Source organism: Sorex fumeus, unplaced genomic scaffold (genome assembly GCF_029834395.1).
Source record: "Sorex fumeus unplaced genomic scaffold, SorFum_2.1 ptg000015l, whole genome shotgun sequence".
Lineage (NCBI taxonomy): Eukaryota > Metazoa > Chordata > Mammalia > Eulipotyphla > Soricidae > Sorex > Sorex fumeus.
In genome coordinates, this window is record NW_026606072.1 from 19,569,464 (window position 1) to 19,594,246 (window position 24,783).

The following is a 24,783-nucleotide window of genomic DNA, read 5'->3' on the forward strand; positions in this document are numbered from 1 at the left end:
AGAGTTATCCCTGAGCTCAGGAGTAATTCCTGAGCACTGATGGGTATGTGCCCCCGCCCCCACCACCAAAGAAAAACATGGAGATGGAAACAAAAATAAATAAATAAATAAATAATAAAAAGAAAAACTCGATATTATTAGATGTTATGCCAATGATAAACAACTCACCAGACTAGTCCCCAAAACATTCTCATTTCCTCTTTATGACACCTTCCCCCCTTCTCTCAGCACCTCTCTGTCTCTCTCAGTGTCATCCAGGCTGATAAGGCAGCAGGTGTGCCAGACGTATCAACTCTGCCAGGAAATCTGAAGAATTAGGGTCTGCTCGGCTGCTCATCCCGAGATGTTGTGGAGGGAGAGCCATATTTCCACCCTTAGCCACATACTCAGAAGAGGTCCCTGTGGGGCCCCTTTGAGCCCTCCTTCTCTGAAAGCCTAAATCAATGACACGGTCACCTGCCCGGCAGCTCCCGAGTGGCCCCATTCCCCGGGTAGGTGAGTGGAGTCTCCTCCAGAGCAAGTTCTTTCTGGAATGGGGCATTGAGGGAGGGATGGAGAGAGGGAGCCGGCCCTTGGACTGTGGCACACACACAGCTGAACTGGCTATTTCTAAAGTAACTTTTTTTTTTTTGCTTTTTGGGTCACACCCAGAGATGCATAGGGGTTACTCCTGGCTCTGTACTCAGGAGTTACTCCTGGCGGTGCTCAGGGGACCATATGGGATGCTGGGAATCGAACCTGGGTCAGCTGCATGCAAGGCAAATGCCCTACCCGCTGTGCTATCTCTCCAGCCCTAAACTTGCCATTTCTGCCTTGTGGAACTTGTATGCATGCCTGTGCTCCCTCCTCTCTCTAGGGAAGGCAGGAGCACCAGGGCTCAGGCAGTCTCTGGGAGACCAGTTGCCTTGGAACTCAGAATTCCCTAGAAACAAAAAAACTGCTGAGAACCAATTCCCTAGTCACACTGTGCCCGTGTGCTCTGGCAAACAGCACTGGCATAGAACAAGATGTCCTTTCTTAGCTTTGTAACTGTATCTCACAGTGATTCAGCTCAGATAGAGAAGGGAGCACCAAATAAAGGGTGTTGGGAGGTTCCTCTCACGATGGGAGATGCGTGATAAGAGTAGACTATAGACCAAACATGGTTGCTACTCAATGTCTCTTTTGCAAACCACAGCACTCAAAAGGAGAGAGATAACAAAAGGGAATGCCCTGCCACAGAGGTAGGGTGGGGTGGGGGGATAGGGAGTGGGAGTGATACTGGTATCCGTGGTGGTGGGAAATGGGCACTGTTGGAGGGATAGGTATTCAATCATTGTATAACTGAAACCCAAGCACAAAAATTTGTAAGTCTACAACTGTATCTCATGGAGTTTCACTAATAAAAATTTAAGGGAAAAAAAAAGAAAAGAAAAAAATTCCTTTCTATCTTTCTTTTTTCTCTTCTCTTCTCTTCTCTTCTCTTCTCTTCTCTTCTCTTCTCTTCTCTTCTCTTCTCTTCTCTTCTTTTTGTTTTGGTTTACCCAGCAGTGCTAAGGACTTATTCCTGGCACATTCCTGGCTATGTGTGCAGGAATCACTCAGGGATCACTCAGGGAACCAATCACTCAGGGGTGCTGGAGATCAAACCCAGGTTGGTCACATGACAAGGCAAGAGCCTTACCCGTTGTATTATCTCTCTGCTCCCAAGGTTTTGGGGGATAAAGGGGATGCACCCAACTATGCTCAGGGCTTACTCCTGGCTCTACACTCAGAAATTACTCCTGAAAGTTCCTCGGGGAAACATAATGGGTTCCAGAGCTCAAAACCAGGTAGAGTGCAAGGCAAACACCTTACCCACTCTATTATTCCCACCCCCAGTCCCTCTTTCTGAAGCAAGAGTTTGGTCGGTCACCTTTCTGAGCAAACACCTGCTGGCAAAGAAAAATGGAGAACCTCGTTCCTCAGAAAGAAGAGACTCCAGGACGTGAAGGGCTGCTCTCAGCCAGAGCACTGTGGGCCCAATGCAAAGCTCTTGGGGACATGTGGGTTTAGAAGCACCATCTTAGTGTCCCTGAAGCATCTTCAATTACTATCCTGGTTGGAATTCTAGAACATTCTTAGCTGAGTTGTTAAGGTTGTTTGCAAAACAAACCACAACTAAGAAACAAGGTTTCATAAGTGAAAAAAGAAAAGAAAATTGAGAAAAGAAAAGAAAAGGAGTATCCTTATATCTTAGAGTCAGAAAGTTATCTTCTGTGGGAAGAATAAAGCTAATATACTGATTAATCTGGTCAAGGTCATTTCTCCTTCCAGAAGAGCAATACTATGGTTCAAATCATTTGCTAGAGTTCAAAACCCTAACTCGTGCTGGAGAAATAGCACAGCGGGTAGAACGTTTGCCTTGCACGCAGCCGACCCAGGTTCGATTCCCAGCATCCCATATGTCCCCTGAGCACCGCCAGGAGTAATTCCTGAGTGCAGAGCCAGGAGTAATCTCTGTGCAATGCCAGTGTGACCCAAAAAGTAAAAAAAAAAACAAAAAACAAAACAAAAACAAACAAAAAAAACTGACTCTACGCTCCTTAAGGTGATTAAGTTATTTAACATCCACCTTGTTGATTTATTTTTAGCATGGAAAAAAAACAAAACTAAACAAAACATAGAGCATAGGGAACCCGAAGCTATTCTCAGTACATTTACAGAGTAGAAAAGCTGCCAGTGTGCATGTAAAGTGCTTAGCTTATTGGTCACAGGAGGAGCTAGAGCTATTGCTAAGAATCTGGCTTGTGGGTGTTTTCACATGTGCAATCTATGCTTAATCCTTCCACTGAAATACCCAGTGGGAGTTAATTAAAATTTAAGCTCAGAACCCAGAGCAATTTGTCAGTAATAATCAAAGGGCAGAAACCACCTCAGTTGCCTCTAGCTATGTCAGACCTCACCGTGGCCTGACTGCTCTGATGATGTCTTTTTCTAAAGCAAAGCAAAAATGCTCTGGACCAGAGAGAACAGAGAGCAGAAATGGTGTACTTTCCTTGCACACAGCCAACCCTGGTTTAGTCTGTCATTGCGTATGTCCCTCAGCATCTTGAGGAGTGATCCCTGAGCCGAGAGCCAGGACTAAGCCTTGAGCACCACCAGGTGTGACCCAAGCCTCCCCTCCCCAGTGGTTCTTGGAACTGTCACAGAAAAAGCTTATAGGCTCCATCGATTGAAGAACATTCAGTAAACAGGCTTGTCTTCTTAGATGAAGTAGAAACTAGCACTAGGTTGACAGTCAAGTGTTTGTTTGTTTTTTTCCTCTCATTCAACAAAATATTAGTTTTACTGTGTCAATAGTACATCCCTTAAGGACACATTGTTAGTTACCACATGGGCTTTTTATTAACTGTATTACATTCATTTCTTAATACTGTACAATATTTTTCTCTAAGCTCCGTAGAGTATAAACTTTTAGAGTTGACTCTTCAAGAGGCCACTGTCATCATGTTACCTTGAAAACTTTTGTCTGTATCTTTCCGTTCCTATACTTTGTGCAAACATACACATACACACACACACAAAAACACACACACCCTTTTTTTTTTACAAGATTGGTTTATGCTTTTTTAAAAATTTTATTGAATCACTGTGAGAAAGTTACAAGCTTTCATGTTTGGGTTACAATCACACAATAATCAAACATCCATCCCTCCACCAGTGTACATTCCTCACCACCAATTCCCACCCTCCCCCTGCCTCCATGGCAGACAATATTCCCCATACTCTCTCTCTACTTTTGGGCATTATGGTTTGCAATACAGACACTGAGAGGTCATCATGTTTTGTCCATTATCTACTTTCGGCACACAACTCCCATCACGACTGATTCCTCCAGCCATCATTTTCTTAATGATCCCTTCTCTATTTCCATCTGCCTTCTCCCCTCAGCTCATGAGGCAGGCTTCCAGCCATGGGGCAATACTCCTGGCCCTTGTATCTACTGTCCTTGGGTGTCAGCCTCATGTTATATTATTCTATACTCCACAAATGAGTGCAGTCCTTCTATGTCTGTCCCTCTCTTTCTGACTAATTTCACTTAGTATGATACTCTCCATGTTTATCCACTTATAAGCAAAGTTCATGACTTCATGTATCCTGACAGCTGCATAGTATTCCACTGTGTAGATGTACCAAAGTTTCTTTAACCAGTCATCTGTTGTAGGGCACTTGGGTTGTTTCCAGATTTTGGCTATTGTGAACAGTGCTGCAATGAACATATAGGTACAGATACACTTGCACACCATTTAACCTTTGTCACACACACACACACACACACACACACACACACACCATTTGACCTTTGTCACTACAACTTTTTTCCAGATTTCCGAAACATCATCCTAAGCCATTGCATTATGTGCATCAGTCAGGTTCCCAACAGCAAATGTGGCATCAACCATCTGAGGAACTAATAAAGCAATGCACCCAGGTCTTCTAGAAAATTTTCAAAGTACATACAGGCAAAGCTCCACACTACAGCACAACCAGAAATCAGTTAAATATCAGAGTAAAAGTCTCATCCATTCAGAGCCAGGTTTACCAGTGAGATACAGGCACCCTTGTATGTGAAAGCACATAATCAAACTATGGAAGAAAATTGGAGGAGAACAATCAATTGGTGGAAAGATCCCCAAATAGCACAGTACACACCAGCCACCATTAATGAAGCAGAACTGACTTGACAGGGAGAAGAACAAGACTTTAGAAATAAGAACCCACCTTTTAGTCAGAAAGAAAAGACTGATAGAAACCAATATCTGGCACCAAACACAAAACAAAACAACAACAAAACGAACTCTGGTATTTTAGGCTAGTGGGAGCTAGACCACCTAAGTGTCCTCCTACCTCTATCAGAGAATGGCTTTGTCATAGAGCCCAGAGACAGACACACTGTTAGATTACGGCAAGAAGATAGGACAGTGAGTGAAGAAAGAGGGGCATCATGGACTTCTCAGTCGGTGCTCCAATATCACAATGACAACACTAATGGATCCATTGGAGTTACATATTTCCTCCTCACCCTCCTGCTCCCCATTATGGCTAGAGAAACAAAGGAGAATGCTAACATTAAATACACAGCACCACCTGCAGGAAAACAAAAGAAGCTAACCTAGAGGCCTGTGCAGAAAATATTGCACAAGAAACTTTTGCAAAATTAAGATGAAATCCTTCAAAGAAAATGACAAGCCTCCAGCAGATGAACATTAGACATGGAGATGTAGGAGGTGGGGCCAGAGTGATAGTACTGTGATGCTTGCCTTTCATGGATCAATTGGGTTGAATCACTGACACCACAAGTGGTCCCCCAAGCCCTGCTCACTGATCCCTGAGTGCAGAGCCTGGAGTAAGCCCTGAGCACTGCTGGTTGTTGTCCTCAAACAATAAATAAATGTAGGCGGTAGCAAAAAAATAGAATAGAAGCTATCATAACAAAACTTAATGAAGTCAGAAAACCTCAACTCAACAAAGAAGTTCAAATGATCTAAATAGAGCTACATAAGCACCAGAAATTAATTTTTCATAAAAAAATTTGAAGATAAGAAAAATTTCTAACAGAGGGCCTGGGGGTCTGGGATGTAGCTCAGTAGCAGAGCTCTTAGGTCCAATCCCTGGCATCACAGACACGATCACAAAATTTCAAAGAGAGAAGTCCAGTATGAAGAGTACATTGACACAATTTCATCTGACCTGGAAAATATAACAAGTAGACTGATCTTGAAGACAAAACAGTATCAGAAACTAAAGAAAAAATTACAGCAATGACATCCATGAAATAAGAAAGAGAAATAAGATTTAGGAAAAATGAAGAAAATCTACTAGAAATATAAGACTCCATGGGAAGTGTAAATATCAGAGTTCCAAAACTACCAAGAGTACCACAAAGTGAAGAAAAAGAGGGCAGAAAAAAGAGGGGTTGGGTGGAGTGGGGGTGGGGCTTTCACACATATTTAAGAGGAAGTTTTTATTATATTCTCATTACACATTCATCACCAGCATTTAATTGCCAAAAATCTGAATGGATGCTTACATAGGTCATTATGTCATTAAAGCAGTCAACGAAATGAGAAGTAAGTCATTGAATGATGACTTACTTGGTAATTTTGGAACTCTGATATTTACACTGATATTTACACTTATTTGGACAACATTGTCACTGTCACTGTCCTTGCGTTGTTCATCGGCTTGCTCGAGCGGGCCCAGTAATGTCACCATTGTGAGACTTGTTGTTACTGTGTTTGGCATATCGAATACATTACAAGTAGCTTGCCAGGCTTTGCCGTGTGGGCGAGATACTCTCGGTAGCTTGCTGGGCTCTCTGAGAGGGGCGGAGGAATAGAACCAGGTCAGCCGCGTGCAAGACAAATGCCCTAGTGCTGTGCTAATTCAGTTAAGTTCTATTTATATAGCATTTTGTTGACTTTCAAAAGGTGACTGAGTTTTATAAACTTTTATAAACTTTTGGACTTAATGTTAAAACTTCTTGAAAATAAAGATGATGTTTTACCAGTCAATTGAATTCCAAAAATGTCATCACTTATTTGACAGACTTATTCAACAAATTTAATTAAACAAACCTCTAGCTCCAAGATGATCAGCAGAGTTTAATCAAAACTAAAATGGGGGCCTGGCCTCAGGCCTGGTTTGGGCTTGGGTTTGGATCAACCTGAGTTTGATCCCTGGCACCCCATCTGGTTCCCTGAGCCTGCCAGAAATGAACCCTGAAGCAGAGCTAGGAATCATCCTGAGCACTGCCAGATGTGACTCCAAAACAAACAAAAAAACCCTAAAATGATTATTTTTGTGTTTGTGGCAAGGCTTTTTCTGTGCAGGTGAAATTTAGGATAAGAGGAATCCAGCCAGCTTCCAAATTTAGCATGAGTAGAAAAAGGTGAGGAATACTTACTCACCCAGGGGCAACTCTTGGAGGTTCTCCATTCTGACCTCAGTTGACAATTTTAAGACATTCTTAAAATGAATATACAAGATTTGGATTTTGAACTCTTTTTCAAGTGCAAGCACCGAAGAAGCTCCATAATAACAAGAGGGGCAAGAGCGGTAACACAGAGAGTAAAGCACTTGCCTGCTATGTGGCTGACTCCACTTCGATCCCCAGGACCACATATGCCTCCCTGAGCACTGCCAGGAGTGATCTCTGAGCACAGAGCAAGGAACATCCCCTAAACACTGCCAAAACAGGTGGCACCCAAAACAATAATAACAACAGCAAAAACACCTGGCAAAATTACAAAACTTGATAGATATACTGAAAAGAATGCATGGCTGCCCACCTACAAGTTGGTCAGACTTCTTCGGCAAAACCCTGAACGAATGGTTTGAGGCTCCTTGTGTTCCTGGAATGAGCAGATGCCATTGGGCTACACTAGCACGTGACAGGGACAAATGGAGACGTTATTGGTGTCCGCTCAAGCAAATCGATGAGCAGTTGGATGGCAAGTGATACAAGTGATAGATACACCAAAAATGAGAAACAAATTCAAATTCTAGGATGCTTTCAACAGTTCTGACAGCAAAAGCACTTCCCCACATTTTTTCCTGGATTACGTGCTGTGTGGTACAAAGGTTTAAATTGCATTTCTTCCAGTCATTTAAAGGTAGATGGGTTCAGTATAGTCACAAGTCTGCTAACTAAAAAAATCTGACTGCCAAGAGCTAATTGCAGTGATTCAAAACTGCTGCTGCATGCAATAAAGTCAAACTTTAATAAATTGCTAGTGACACACCAGATTTATTCTTCTCATTGGTATTATTTTTAATGTTACTCATAACTTTTACTAACTATTATCCTTCATTGCCTAATTTTCTGGGCCTAATATGAATATTACTATTGTTGATTTTAATAAATAATTTTATAAATTCAAGATGTAAGGTGTTGTATTTGCAACAACTTTTTCTAATATGTTATAGAACAGGCAGAAACATAGATACACATAAGAACAGAAATTTGTCACTCTATCTGTATGTCTGTTGACTTAAAGAAAATAGATTTCTAGATGGATTCTGGGTAATTTTTTTCTGAAAAGGTCAAATAAGTTTGGAAATCTCTGGTCTAGAAGCAAAGAACCCCCTGTAGCACTGTAGCACTGTCCTCCCATTGTTCATCGATTTGCTCGAGCGGGCCAAGTAAATCTCCATTGTGAGACTTGTTACTGTGTTTGGCATATCTAATACATCATAGGGAGCTTGTCAGGCTTTGCCGTGCAGGCAAGATACTCTCAGTAGCTTGTTGGGCTCTCCGAGAGGGGTGAAAGAATCAAACCTGGGTCGGCCAGGCCAGCCTCGTGCAAGGCAAACGCCCTACCGCTGTGCTATCACTCCATTGGGATAATTCTCTTTCTACACAGTTGGTGAGATGATGTAGTGCTGAGAACTCTCTCCACTAGAGTTCTCTCTCCAAAACACAATGTTTTGTACCTCTCTAATGGGCTATGGAACTGCTGTAGCTCGTTTTTGGAATGCAAGTATGTTTCTTTGCACTGTTATAACAAAGATAGGAAGAATGAACAATCTTGAGACAAAACTTGATCACTTGACATCCCATCACTCATCAATTTGCTTGAGCGGGTGCCAGTAATTTCTCCATTCGTTCCTGTCGCATGCTAGTGTAGCCCAATGGCGTCTGCTCATTCTTGGAACAGGAAGAACCTCAAACCCATCATTCAGGGTCTTGATGAAGAAGTCTGACCATCTGGTAGGTGGGCGGCCACACGATCTTTTGACATCCTGTGGAATCCATTCGGTAATGGATCTAGTCCAGCGGTTGTCTCCAAATCTCATTACGTATCCAGCCCATCTAATTTTCGACTCCATGGCAAATGAGATAGCGTCCCTGATTCTCGATCGTCGATGGAGGTCGGAACTCCGGATTCTTTCTGTCACTTGAGTGAAGTGTGATACTCCAAGCATAGCTCTTTTGATTCCTCTTTGGGAGACCCGAATAGCATTCTCATTCTGTTTTCATAGGGCCCAGGTCTCTGAGATGTATGTTAATAATGCAGGAAGAACAGTGGAATCGAAGAGATGTGTCTGGAGCCAGAGTTTCTTCCCCCTCTTAGCTATTTCTTTGATGTTCTTGAAGGCGTTCCAAGCCTCTCTCTTTCTCCTGCGCAAATCAGGTACCAGGTCGTTGGTCATATTGACTTCTCAACCTAAGTACACATAACTGTTGCATTCGGGGATGTTCGTTCTGTTGAGAGCGAATGGGACATCAGAAATGAGACTGTTTCTCATAAACATTGTCTTCATGAGATTCAGTCGTAGTCCAACCTTTCCACACTCACGGTCAAAGTCGGCCAGCATTTATGTCACTTGGCTAATGTTTGGTGTTATTAGAACAATGTCATCAGCAAAGTGGAAGTGGTGTAGTTGACAACCATCTAACTTCACTCCCATTCCTTCCCATTCCAGTCATCACATGAAGTTCTCGAGGGTGGCACTGAAGAGTTTCAGTGAAATGCTATCACCCTGCTGAACCCCTCTCTTGACATGGATGATCACTTCCTTGTAGAGTGATGAGATCCTGGTAGTGAATCCATAATACAGCTCATAGAGGATCCCAATGTATTGAGTTTGAACTCCCTTCAGTAACCACTTCCGTCTCAACAGAATCAAAGGCCTTCTTTAAATCAATGAACGTTAAGCAGAGCGGCATCTTGAACTTCCGAGAAACCTCAATGAGCTTGGTTATCTTGTGGATATGGTCAATCATGCTGAATCCTTTTTGGAACCCGGCTTGCTCTTATAGTTGTCCTTTATCTAGTGTTCTGCCAATCCTATTCAGGATGACTCGAGTGAACAGCTTGTAGACGACAGACAATAGGCAGATCGGGCGATAGTTGCCAATGTCATGGATGTCTCCCTTCTTGTACAGTAGTACAGTCCTGCTGGTTTTCCATTGGGATGGATTTGCATTCAGACAGGTAGCGTGTGAAAAGCCGAGTCAGTGTATTGATGAGTACTGACGGCAGGTTCTTCAGGTGTTTGGGTCTGACCTTGTCTGGGCCAGGTGCTGTTCGCTTCTTTACCAACGAAATGGCGTGTTGGATTTTGGAAGGGAGAATGTTGGGAATGACATATCCATCCTGCAGAATTTGTTATGTGGACAGGTGGACATGCCTATCGAAGAAATCCGAGTAGAAGTCATGGATAATCTTCTCCATTGCTCTTCTGGAAGATGTGACGTTGGAAGGTAGTCATCTTTGTCTTATAGTTGGCGAAGTACAGGTAGGCGTTGTGAATGCTTTTCCCAGCTTCTCCTGCATCTGCCAGCACTGCTGCTCTTCTCTCTTTGAGGTCTTCCTTTATCGCTTCTCTGCAGTGTTTTGTGACCTTGGACATTTGCTTGCGGTTGCCTGAGGCTTGCGCCAAGCCACATTGGCAAATGAGCTCAAAGAACACCCTATATACATATATACACATGTGTATGTAAGGACATGTGTATGTATAAATATGTAATTTCCATATCGTAACACCTATATATATTATGTGCATATTCCTATGCATATCACTTTCCAAAGAAATCCTCATACCCTTTAATAGTCATTTCCATTCCTTCACCATCAATCTAGAAGGATTTAATGTCGATTTTTCAATAGACCTGTAGGATCTGGTCTGCACAACCCCAGTCTAGTTTTGGAATAAGTTTCTTTCTGCACTTATTTTTCAGTAAGAAAGAGAGCAGAAGCACATTTCCTCCCTTCAGGGGTCCATTTTTCCTCAACCCTGCCCTCAAGAATAAAACCTTCCCAGAATAACTTGAAGCAGGTGGTAAATTGCTTGGAGACATTTTCCCAGCCCACTTGGCTCTCCTGAACTTAACTTGTCCTTCTTTCCCAGGAACCATATTCAACCTGAAACCAAAAAAGCTTCCTTGGCAATTTGGGGAGCAAATGGGAGCACACAGACACTCCTAGGAACACAGACTCCCTTCCTACATTCTTGTGACAAGGGAACTTTGGGGGGTTTGGTGACTTTGGGCAGAGATGGGTACCACTCAGTTCACCTTTCAGGAGGGGGTGGAGCTAAGAGATGTGAGAGTGGAGTCATCTTTAGTTTCACTGTAGTGTGTGTGTGCTCTCACACATTCTTGGTTTTGGTTTTGGTTTTGGGTCACACCCGGCAATGCTCAGGGGTTACTCCTGGCGAATCCTGGGAATCGAATCTGGGTCGGCCACATGCAAGGCAAACACCCTATATCCACTGTGCTATCGCTCCAGCCCCTCTCGTGCATTCTTGGATGTCAAACCTACGGCTTTACACATACAAGGCAAGTGCTCTACTGCTGAGCTGTCCATAGCCATGTTAGCATCTTTATAATCTGCTTCACCTGTTGAGCCAAAAAAAAAAAAAAAGGCGGGGGCACCTTGTTCCAGGTTATCCCTAACTCATGATTGAGACCCACAAAAGCAGTGCAGCTTGAAGTCTGCTATCAACTCGGAGCATCTCTCACACCTCTTGGCTCAGGAGCACTTGTCCCTCTGCATCACGACCTGCTGTTGTCTCTGCTTGACCGGCCTCATTTCCCTCTTTCTCTGGACAGGTGTCAGCTCTGCCTTGCTCCATCTGTGTCTATGTGCCATAGGAGGGATCCAGTGAACTCAGTGGCTTCTTCACTGAGAACAAGGAACGATGGGAAGGAAACCCCAATCTACAGAGAGAGAAGAGTAAAGTAAACCCTCAGGAGACATAAGAAGGGGGAGGGGAGGCGTGTTTGGTTTTTAATATCTGTTTCCCTTTCTTTCAGAGATTTGATATTGCTTCCAGTTCACAGGACACTGTTAATATGTTTCATAGAGTAATGAAATTTGCTTATAAGTGGATGGACATAGAGAGAATCATGCTAAGTGAAATAAGTCAGAAAGAGAGAGAGACAGACATAGGAGGACTGCACTTATTTGTGGAATATAAAATAACATAGCATGAAACTGACACCCAAGGAGAGTAGACACAGGGGTCAGGAATATTGCCCCATAGTTGGAAGCCTGTCTCATGAGGTGGAGGAGAAGGCAGCTGTAATAGAGATGGGATCACTAAGACAATGATGGTTGGAGGGATCGTTTGGGATGGGAGGTGTGTGCTGAAAGTAGATAAAGGACCAAACGTGATAACCTCTCAGTTTCTGTATTGCAAACCATAATGCCCAAAAGTAGAGAGAGAGTATGGGGGAAATTTTCTGCCATGAACTCAGGGGGAGGGTTGGAAATGGGGGGGTATACTGAGGACATTTGTGGTGGAGAATGTGCACTGGTGGAAGGATGAATGTTTCATCATTGTATGACTGAAACTCAAACATGAAGGCACTTCAATAATGTCACTTCAAATATGTCACTGTCACTGTCCTCCCATTGTTCATCAAATCGCTCAAGTGGGCACCAGTAACATCTCCATTATGAGACTTGTTGTTACTGCTTTTGGCATATTGGATACAACACAAGTAGTTTGCCAGGCTTTGCTGTGTGAGAGGGATACTCTCTGTGTGAGAGGGATATCTGTATCTCATGATGATTCAATAAAAAAATGAAAAGAAAAACATAAAAATATACGCTTCATAGAATTTTTTGAGCAGGGAGCCATACCCAGTGACGCTAAGGTGTATCCTGGCTGTGCACTAAGAAATTACGACCAGCAATTCTTGGGGAACCATACGAATTGTGGGGGATCAAACCCAAGTCACCTGCATGCAAGGCAAATGACCTACACACTATACTATTTCTCTGGCCTGAGATTTTTCCTCATGAGTTAACTTATGTTTCCACTCTTGTCACAGGGAAAAGTAACTGGGCCCGAGTTCAAGTCCATGCCTTGCATGCGGGAGACCCTGGTTCCATTTCCAGTACTGCCTGGTCCCTCAAGCACTCCTAACCCCTAAACCCCAACCTGGGAGTAGTCACTAAGTACCACCAAATATGACCCCAAACAAATTTAGGGATAAATGAATAACTAATACATTTGATACTTGGTTTTCTTTTAAAGAGGGAACCATTGCATGACATTATGTTACTTCAATAATGTCACTTCAATAATGTCACTTCAAATATGTCACTGTCACTGTCCTCCCATTGTTCATCAATTAGCTCAAGTGGGCACCAGTAACATCTCCATTGTGAGACTTGTTGTTACTGTTTTTGTCATATTGGATACAACACCAGTAGCTTGTCAGGCTTTGCTGTGTGAGAGGGATACTCTCAGTAGTTTGCCGGGCTCTCAGAGAGGGGCAGAGGAATCAAAGCCGTGTCGGCCGCATGCGAGGCATACGCTCTGCCCGCTGTGTTTTCACTCCAATAAGGTATTTATAGCAGGAATAAAGTTAAAATGAGGTAACAAGAGTGTTACAAAGTGGATAAGAGGGGCCAGCAAAACAGGACAGAGGTTAAAGCACAGGCCTTGCATGGGGCCCACCCTCGGCACCACATGGTCTCTAAACACTGCTGGGTGACCCATGTAGGACCTATTACAGAGGGTCCTGGCAGCACCATATCTTCAGGCTCTCACGCTGAACTGCTGAGCAAGAATTCTTAGAATAGACCCTTGGTCTCCTTAGCACTGCTTAGGAACACCCCCACAAAAAAAAAAAAAACAGGGCAAAATGCTGGAATCAAGTGCATGAGGAACCATTATTTAATAAAAATAATGAATAAAAGAAAATAAATTATATATCTTTTGAAAAGAGAGGAGTATTAAGGTTACAAAACCACGATCTAGCTCTGTCAAGATTCACTCCCAATCCACCCATCATCTGTGCTGTTAAGTCTGGAAGGGATGGAAAAACACAGACAAAATCAAAGAAGGAACATAGGGAGGATCATTAACAGTAATTGAGCTAATCCTCTTATATTTTGGAAGAAATAGGCATTTTCAGATAAATTAGCCAGAGTGAAAAATAATCTCAAGGTGTAACATGGAAGGAAAAATAGAACGAGCTATTCTAAGAAGCTGACTGGTGGAGACTCCTGTCACTATTGGCAACTTCATCCTCTGATCCACATGCTGCATCCCAGAAAAAGCTGTGCTTATTTCTGAAGCCCAGTGGGCCCCCACATCTTCCAGTTACAATATCTATACCCTGGCAAATCAGGGTTCCATACCTCAGTCTTGGCCTCTCTGAGCTCCCAGGCAGGCTCTACTTTCTCCATAAAAGAGAAACTCGGGCATTCAAGAAGCACTTGGTAACACTGAGCCCAAGAACAAAACCATCAGTCATACCAGGTTTTGAAAAAGTGATCCTATTTCTGTTTCAATAGTGATCCTATTTCTGTTTCTTTTTTTTTTCACAGTTATCAGTTTCATTTGGAATGAAATGGAGTTGTTCTGATTTGTTTGGGGGCCACATCTGACAACACTCAGGGGTTACTCCTGGCTCTGCACTCAGCAATCACTCTTGATGGTGTTCAGAGGACAATATGGGATGCCAGGGATTGAACCCAGGGCTACCTTATACAAGACAAATGCCTTATCTGCTGTACTATTTCTCTGTTCCCCCCATCACCCCCTGCCTCCCCAAATACCATTTGTTAAGTGGCTTTCTTTTCTTTATAGTTAAAACAATACAATGTTTTTATTTCATTATGAGAGGTACCCACATAATTGTGGCTTTATTTTTGGATTCTGTTCATTGGTCTGTGTGCCTGTTTCTGTTGCAAATCACACTGCATTTATTGCTATTACTTTGTATCATAGTTTGGTGTTAGTGAGGGAGGGGTGTGACAACCTCTATTTTTTTCTTTTTCCTCAGAATTCCTTTGATTTTATGGGGTCTTTTCTGTTTCCATATACAGTTTAGCATTTGTTCTTTGGCTCTTTGTTAGGAAATGTGCTGAATGTGTAGATTGCTTTAGGTAAGATGTCACTTTAAAAATATTTACTCTTTAGGGCTGGAGCAATAGCATAGCGGGTAGGGTGTTTGCCTTGCACGCGGCCAACCCGGGTTTGATTCCCAGCATCCCATATGGTCCACTGAGCACCGCCAGAAGTGATGCCTGAGTGCAAAGCCAGGAGTAACCCCTGAGCAATGCCGGGTGTGACCCAAAAAGCAAAAAAAAAATTTACTCTTCTAATCTATGAATAGAGATGGCTCTATTTCTGTATTGCTGCATCTTTTAGTGTTGTATTATAGTTTTCAGAGTAAGTTCTTCTAACTCTCTCAGTGGTACCATAGATCAAATTCAGGTCTCATGCAAGAAAGGTGGGCACTTTATAAGTGAGTTACATCCTCAGCACTAAAATGGTTATTTTCATGCTGTTTTTCTTTAGCTCTCTTTATGTTGATAAAGGGCTGGAGTGATAGCACAGCGGGTAGGGCGTTTGCCTTGCACGCAGACAACATGGGTGACCTGAGTTTGATTCCTCCGCCCCTCTCGGAGAGCCCGGCAAGCTACTGAGAGTATCTCACCCACACGGCAAAGCCTGGAAAGCTACCCATGATGTATTCAATATGCCAAATACAGTAACAACAAGTCTCACAATGGAGAGGTTACTGGGCCCGCTCGAGCAAATTGATGAACAACGGGAGGACCATGACCGTGACCATGAATATTGATAAAAGACTCAAATGATTTTCCCATTCAGTTCTTTGAATAGTTGATATCTACAGCCAGTTACTTGCAAAGAAGGGACATTGGTGGATATTTTACTAGAATTTCGCGGCAGTGCTTGAGTTAAAGTATCTCAAACCCACAAATGACTGTTATGGTCTTCGATTATATCCACTCTACAATTTTGAGATGCTAATCAAGAAGTCTCAGGCTAACTCTGTTATTTAGAGGGACACTAGGAGGTGGTCTCTTTTCCTTTCAACTCTTGCCTTTCTCACCTATACTCTCCCATTTAAAAAAATTATAAATAGTTATTTATAACAAATTATTTTCTTCTCCCGTCTGATCACTATGTCTGTTAGAATTAGACATGTCTGGGCCATCAGCACTTAATGTAATGAATAGTTTTTGAAAATGTTTAAAATTTGTCTTCACATTCCTTCACCATGGAAGTCAGATCTCAACATGAGTACATTACTACATTTCACTGTATAATCATTGCACCAGTTTTTTTTAAATCTTATGGTAATGTATTTTTAACATAGAAAGCTATATATCATGGTCTAAGCTAACTTTTTTGCAATAAGAAAAAAAAGTCATAAAATCTCCAGAGATTATAGGTGAAATACAGTAAAGTCTCTGCAAGGGGAGCTAGACATGTAGCTTGACCTTTGGCATCAAGCTCCTCGTAGACTTGTGGCCATGGATCCAATTGCCCTCACCCCCACACACTGAGTGTGGTCCTGGCAGCAATTTTTCTGGTTTGTGATGCCCTGTGTCACAACAAAGACCTGTGATCTCTGGCAAAACACAGCTGGAGTGTGCCAGTGTTCCAACGAAGCATGTGCAGGTCCTTTCCCCCATCATTCAATGATAACAAGAAAGGGAAGGGGGTAAATAAATTAAAAATAAAGTCACAGGCTGGAGCAATAGTACAGCAAGTTGAGAGTTTGCCTTGCACATGGCCAACCCGGGTTCAATTCCTGGCATCCCATATGGTACCCTAAGCATCATGAGGAGTGATTCCCGAGTTCAGAGCCAGGAGTAACCCCTGAGTATTGCTGTGACCCAAAAAGTCAAAATTAGTAAGTAAATAAATAAATAAATAAATAAACTCTCTCCCTCTCTCTACATAGGACTTCCTTACTTTTTGTACTATCTCTCTGGCAAAAATAAAGTCTCTTACAGGAAATTTCACAACAATAAAACTTCAGACATTATTAACACATTGATTACCACATATTTAACCACAGAATATTTGCAAGGAGAGACACTAATAACATATCTTTGAACAACAAAAGAAAATCCTATACAGTTTAATGGATTTAGTAGACTAAACTTTTTGGCAATAGAAATCTCACATCTTTCTGATCAGGGAAACAATTCTCTGGTTAGCACAAAAGGCACAACTTTGTTCAGTATAGCCTCTAAACCTCTAATGAGAAGTCTGGCTTATATTTTCTTCCATCTTAATTGCTTTCAAGTAAAGTGGCAGTAAAATAGAACAGGTGGGCTAATAACTACTTTCTGAAACTAATCATCCTAATTATAGCTACTGCCTAAGACTTGAAGCTCAGAAAGAAAGGCCTCATGAAAATAAGCCAAACCTACACACAAGAGAGCCTTTCTGCATGAGACAGTCACATTCATACATGATAACCCTCTGGTTTCAGCTGAAGGATTAGGGGACACTAGTCACTAGGAGACCATTTTTGTCAGCCTGCTGAAGTGTCTTTGTGTGTGTGTCTCTCTCTCTCTGAGATACAGTTATTTGAACAATACTAAATGTGGCAGTGAAGAGGACAGAAAGAAACACAGATTTCATAACTTTGATGTTGCTGTTGAAGATACAGTTTCTGTGGTTGTTATGAGAATGCCCCAGGCTGCCAAGCCCAGCTCGCCTACACTGCCTCTGATTGGCTCTTCCACACCCACCACCTGCTAAGAGCAAACCCAACACTCCTTGGACCCTCCTCTCCCAGAAACAGTCCTGGAAATGGGGGAGGGGAGGGAGTTTTGCTCCTCGTGTTCTCCTCCGTCCTTCCTAGCAGCTTCACCAAGCATACCCCAAAGTATGCCGGGTTCCCAAAACTACAATCCCTCCACAGGCTCAAGGGAACATGTGGCCTTGAGTCCTGATTCCTCATTCACTGAAGTGAAGAAATCATCTTCCCATGTACATATGCATACCTATTTGTATGATGGAATATTATTCAATCTTAGTAGACCCTGCCATGTGCAATCACATGGGTAAGTCTAAAGGATTCTGTGTTAGTGCAAATAAACCAGACACAGGAAAAAAAAAAAACAAACCCTGCATGATCTTTTTTATATGTGAACATTTCTGTTGTTTATTTTGGGGTCACACCCAGTGGTGCTCATAAAGCTTTCTCCTGACTCTATTTAAGGATCACTCCTGGCTGCCTTGGGGGACCATATAGGATGCCAGGGATCAAAATCAGGTTGGCTATGTTCAAGGCAAACTCCCTACACACTGTACTATCACTCTGCATCTTTTTTTTCCTGCTTTTTGGGTCACACCCAGGAATGCACAGGGATCACTCCTGGCTCTTCACTCAGAAATTACTCCTGGCAGTGCTCAGGGGACCATATGGGATTCTGGGAATCGAACCCGGGTCGAATGCATGCAAGGCAAATGCCCTACCCACTGTGCTATTGCTCCAGCCCTGTACTATCACTCTGGCTTCTGTGTTAACATTTTTAACAGAATGTTAAAAAATTAAATACACAGAAGCAGAATAAAGTGGTGTAACGTGCGGAATTGGGGTATTAGGGAATGAGGGCTGAAGGATACAAAACTGCAATCCTGTAGAATAAATAAGTCCTGCAAACAAATGCAACTGATCATGTTAGTTATTATTACATTTGATATTAGAAACTTGCTGAGATTTTAATTCCACATGCCATGCACACACAACCTGTCAAATGTGTGAGGAATAATATGTTAATTGCCTTAATTGTAGTAATCATTTCACTCTATATGTATATATCTAGTTATGTAACACAGCCTAACTATCAACAATTTTTGTTTTATTATTAGTAGTGGTGGTTTTATGGGCATCCTGTGGTTGAAACTTGGAGTTTTATACACTCAAGGTATGTACTCTGCCACTAAGCTACATCCTGGTCCCTTAATTTTTATTCATTAAAAGTATTTTTATAAAATTTTTTTTAAAATCAAGAATAAAAAAATCTTTTTTCTAAGAGCTGGAGTGATAGTATAGCAGGTAGTGCATTTGCCTTGCATATGACCAGCCTGGGTTTGATCCCCAGCATCCTGTATGGTTCTGTGAGCACTGCCAGGCATAATTCCTGAGTGTAGAGTCAGGAGGAAGCCCTGAGAACTGCCAAGTGTGGGCTCACCACCACCAAAAAAAAAAAAAAGAAAACACAATTTTTTTTTCTCATAGAAAGATTGTTCAAAGGGTTGGAGCACAAGCTTTGCCTGAAGAAGACCCCGGTTTAATCCCCTGTACTGCAGGTTCCCCAGAACACTGTCCCCCCTTAGCACAGAGTTGGGTGAGGTCCGAAACCAATCCAAAATATGTCTTTTTCAATGGTAAAGGAAAACATTTTTCTTTCTAAAGACTCGAATAAGTTATTTCCAATGTCACTTCCCGAGGCATCATTCTCTGATGGCCTGCAGATGAGGCATCTGGTGATTCAGGGGGCACAAGCACCCCACGTGCCCTGACTGGAGAAGCTGTCTCTGGGGTTGCTTCTGAGCTCTGAGAGATAGGAGAAACAGTGAACACGCCAGTAAACGGGGCATGCAGCTGTATACTGCACACAATGGAAAGCACACTGACTCATGTTTGTTGGTGAAAGGACACTAATGTTGGCCATGTCCAGTCAGCAGTTCCTTCCAGTGCCCACGGGTTCTGTCTTCTCTCCACCTACAACCTGCCCTAGGCAAGGCCATATGCAGGGCCCAATTAGCCCAGGACCCACCTTCCAATAACAAAAGCCCAGGGTTTACAGCTAGATACCTCAGCTTCCTCATCTCCCCATGAGCCAACCTGAGATTTCTCTCAGGGTCGCAGGGACTCACAGTAGAAACCAGTAAGCCAGGCATGCGCTAGGGCCTGGCAGACTAGGACCCCCAAATCCAAAGTTGAAAAAACAAACAAAATAAAAGTTATGCCTGTCCACTCGGTGCTCATGTTCCAGGCTTTCAAGACCATAGGAGGGCAGATGGGGCTGGTCTGGAAAAGAACAAGTGGCTGGCGTTGGAGGCCACATTGCAATCACAGCCACAAGAGGTCAGAGGCCACCTGGTAGGTCCTGCCGTGAACCCAGAGGCTCTGGGAGGGCTAGAAGGCACATCACCCAGTCTGAGGAAAAAGCCCCCAAGACTGTGCAAACCTCTTTAACTGTTGTGAAAATAATGGTGATGAAGGGAGAAATGGAGTTGCTGGCCCAGGTGATTAAGAAGCTCAATTCTCTGTGGGAGGGAAGATTAGGTGAGCCCTTGTGGAATATCCAGCAAGTGGCTGTGATGGCCAGTGGCTGCTGCCGCTTCCTCCGCAGCTGGGCTGGGGGCACTGAGCATCTTTCATCCCTCCCTCCCTCCCTCCTGCACCCGCCCTGAGGCTGTGCCAAAGGCTTGGAGAGGAGCAGGGGGAGGGAGAGAGGCTGGGGAGGTTTCCCAGGTTCCTGCTCCACACACTTCCCTGAGGCCTGCCACATGCCACACCGCTCACCGCTGCTTCTCTGGGGGGCAAGGGACATGCCCTGTCCTTCATGCTCAAGTCACCTCCCCCTCAACTTTTCCAGCAGTCCTGGGGAGGTGCCACTCCATGGCTGCCAGCCCCTCAGCCCTGCAAACCCAGCCTCTCCCTTCTGCCCCTCGGCCCCACTGCCCTGGCAGTGGAGTTGGAAGGGGGGTTAAGGGAGAGGAGACAGGGGCACAGGATGAACTTGTCGTGGAAGTGGAGTGATGTGTCCCTTTGCATCTCTGATCTCCTTGTGGACCCTGGAGAATGCGGATAAACCTTTCACACCAGGCCCAAAGCAGGCCTGGGGCCAGGCCCAGAGCAGCTGATTTGAAAGGACATTTCCTCCAGACAAGGGAGACAGTGTGAGGCCAGGGGCACGCCCAAGTTGCAGAGGGCCCTGGGGGGCCCAGGGCAGACACAGAAGAGGCAGAGTGGGTCCTTCCACAGGAGAGGCCTTCACAGCCCACCCCCCTCAAGCCAAACTCTGCGAGTGGAGAGTGCATGTGCCACTGGCCTGACAGAGCGGACACGCGATTGGCTCAGAGGAGCCGCAGGAGTGGCGCTAGGCAGGATCACGGGTGATGGGCAGATGATGCTCGCGTGGGGGGGGGGGGGGAGCGGGAAGGGAAGGCGGGATCCAGCCATCTCTGCGGTTCACGATGCGGTGCAGGAGGGAGGACTCGGAGACGGCTTCCTGGTGCGGGAACTGTGTGCACGGCGGGGACAGTGGAGGGTTCTGGAAGCTCCGGGTCACAGAATGCAGCCGAGAGAGCAGCGCTTGGCTCCCTTTGGTTTGATAAGGACTGAGAAGGATGGGTACCAGTGCAACCGAGACTGTGGCCAGTGGGTTGGAGTAAATGGCCACTGACATAGCGTGACATGGCGTCAAAGCATGACTGTAGGACCCACCCGCTTCCCCTCCTCCATCCCAGGCCCCCGCTGCTGACCCGTGGACATTAGACAGCTGTCCAGGCATCTGGGGAAGGTTTGGTAGATGGGGACCTTAGCGGGTGTAATGTGTGCAGGGATATATCACCCCCTGGAGACACCTAGAAGTGCTTCCTTTGGGCTCCACAAATGCATTGATATGAGTGGGAAACAGTGGGGGAGGGAGGTCTGATGGAAGGACAAAACCAGCACTCACTCAAGGCCTTTCTAACAGAGTTGAAGACAAGGGAGGCCCCAGGGGAGACAGGAGGAGGAGCAGTCCCTTTAGTCGCTGCTTCCAGACACCCCGGTTTGTTGGGCTCTGTGGAAGAGACATTCGGTGAGGACATCACATATTTTGGGTTTACCTTCCAAATGCTGAGCTCCCAGAAGCTCTATCCTGTTTTCACAGAAACAACAGATGTGGCTTCAGAGGTAGAGCTTGTGCTATGTGAGGCGTGGGGTTCAATCCCCAGAAGCAACAACAACAATTAATTTAGTAAGATTTTGTCCATTTGTCAAACACACAGAGTTGACCTCCAGAGCTGAAGTTGACCACGGTATCATAGTTCACTCTTGAGTTGTGGTTTCCCTTTCCCCTGACAGTTCAAAAGCAGCTTTGAGATACCCTTGGATCGGCTGCAAGTAACATGGCAGTAATATGGTCAGTGGCTTCAGAGTGCGTAATATGCATGAGCCATAGATAAAGCTCTTTATTTAGCACCTCTCTTATATAGCACTGTGGCACTGTCCTCCTGTCCTTCATTGATTTGCTCTAGCGGACACCAGTAACGTCTTCATTGTGAGACCTGTTACTGTTTTTGGCATATCAAATATGCCACGGGGAGCTTGCCAGGCTCTGCCATGGGGACAAGATACTCTCAGTAGCTTGCTGGGCTCTCCAAGAGGGATGGAGGAATCGAACCCTGGTCAGCCTTATGCAAGGGAAACGTCCTATCCACCGTGCTATTGCTCCAGCCCCTCTCATATAATATTTTAAATGTTTAAAACAATTTTAATGAATCACAGATACAGTTACAGACTTACAAACTTGCGTGATTACATTTCGGTCATACAATGTTCGAGTACTCATCCCTCCACCCGTACCCATTCTCCACCACCAATGTTCCCAGTATCCCTCCCACCACCCCCACCACTTCCTCCACCACCACCCCACCACCCTGCCTCTGTGGGAAGCACATGCTCTCTTACTCTCTTCTTCTGTTATGATTTGCAATACAGGTACAAAGCGGCCATTGTGTTTGGTCTATAGTGTACTTTCAGCATGCATCTACCACCCCAAGCAAGCCCTTTGACCATCATTTACTTAGTGGTCCCTTTTTTATTCCAGCTGCCTTTTTCCCCAGCACAGGAGATCAGCTTCCAAGCCATGGAGCAATCCTCCTGGCCCTTATCTCTACTATCCTTAGGTGTTAGTCTCCTAGTATGTTACTTTATATTCCACAAATGAGTGCAGTAATTCTATGTCTGTCACGCTCTTTCTGACTTATCTCGCTTAGCTTGGTACTCTCCATACCTATCCACTTATATGTAAATTTCGTGATTTAATCTTTTCTAACAGCTGCGTTGTATTCCATTGTGTAGATATACCAAAGTTTCTTTAACCAGTCATGATCTGTTCTCTGGCATCTGAGTTTTGTCCAGATTCTGGCTATTGTAAATAGTGCTGCATAAACATACAAGTGCAAACGTCATTTCTATTGATCTTAACTAAGAGACACTCAGGGCTGAAGAGATAGTTGCAGAGATAAGATCTTGAATGAAGTCAACCCCATATATGGTCCTGAGCCCTGCCTAGAGTGATCTCTGAGCACAGAGCCAGAGGAAAGCACAGCCAGATGTGGCCTAACAAAAACAAAGACAACTTAAATACCTAATTGAAACTATAATAAATTAAAGATAAAATAAAGTATAGCAGTATAATTCTCTCTCTCCTCTCTCTCTCTCTCTCTCTCACACACACACACACACACACACACACATACACACACATACACACACATAATGTCATAAGAACTATGGCAAAACCCATATCAGATTTAAAAACTGAGAACTGGACTTAAGCAGGTTTCTTGTTCAGTAGGAAGCTGGAAGATGAAGACTGAAACCCAGGACTCCCATCGCATGCCCCGTGGGCTGCATTCCACCCACCTCCTCTGACCTCAGAGGACTTTCCCTGGACTGAGATCACAGGGAGAGGCCAGCACCTGCCACTGGCCCGTGCATTTCATGGACAGTGATGGAAGTAAGACAAAGGAGAAAATGTATACTTCAGTTCTCACACAAAACCAGTTTTCATCTAGAAAGGGTAGGTTTGAAATCATTCAGAAGTACCCACTGCATATACCTTTGTGGTCTCATTCTGAACCGGCACAGAGAACCTGAGGGAGACCATGGTCTCTTCTCAGAATGCTGAAATGCCTGTTATGGGTTTTACTGTGAACAATATACATTCGCCCCTTAGAGTTTAGTACCTAGAATCTTAAATGGTAGGCTGTAGGTTCTTTTAAAACTGTTTCAAATGAAATTTCTCTATGGTTTATTAGCAGCAAATGCTTAATTGAATACCTGTTTTATGTGCCTTTGTACACCTATATCTGGTGTAAAAATTTCTTGGGTTAAAGGGGGGTCAAGAGTAAAAAAAAAAATAAACAGCCCAGGTCTAGCTGCCCATATAAATGACTAAACAGTAATTTAAAGTGAATGCGATCACACACACACACACACACACACACACACACACACACACACACCACTCCAAATCAGCAGATAAAAATCTAGGAGTCTCTAGCCCACTCAGGACAATATCATGAAGGTCAGTGAATAGTCCAAACAATGCCAACCAGTGTTTCTCCAGTTTTCTTTTTATATATTAGAGAAGAAAATAATAGTAAGAATCGGTGATAGCTAATCAATATTTTGTGTACATAAAAATGCAAATTCGGCCAGAGGGATAGTATAGCATGTAGGGAGTTTGTCTTGCCTATGACCAACCTGGGATCAATCCCTTGTACCTTATATGGTCCACTGAACATTACCTTATATGGTCCATTTTTATGGTCCATTTTACACAGCCAGGAACAATCCCTGAGCACAGAGTTGGAGGTCACACCACTGGGTGTGACCCCAAAACAAACAAAAATGCAAATTGACTTTGCAGTGTTAGTATTGGAAGTAAAAATACCTTCAGGGCAAAAGCAGCACAAGAGAATTCAGAGATAAACTGGAAATGCTCCTTCCTTGCATGGCGGATGAAGAGAAAAAGATGGTGCCTTGCTGGCAAGAATCCTATATCGTATTTCTGAAACTGAACCTTCACTTCTTGGCTTTCATTTTCTAATCTCTTAAACTCCAGCCTCCACCTTCCCTTCTGCCTTATCCACTCCCCACTGGCTACATGAAGCAGCAGTGAGATTGTAAAGACAACTTTCTGCTTTCCAGAATGAAATATGAGTTTAATTCATATGAATAGAGAACCAGAGAATTGTGCAATAATTTATAAAGAAACCAGAGACCTTGCTTAT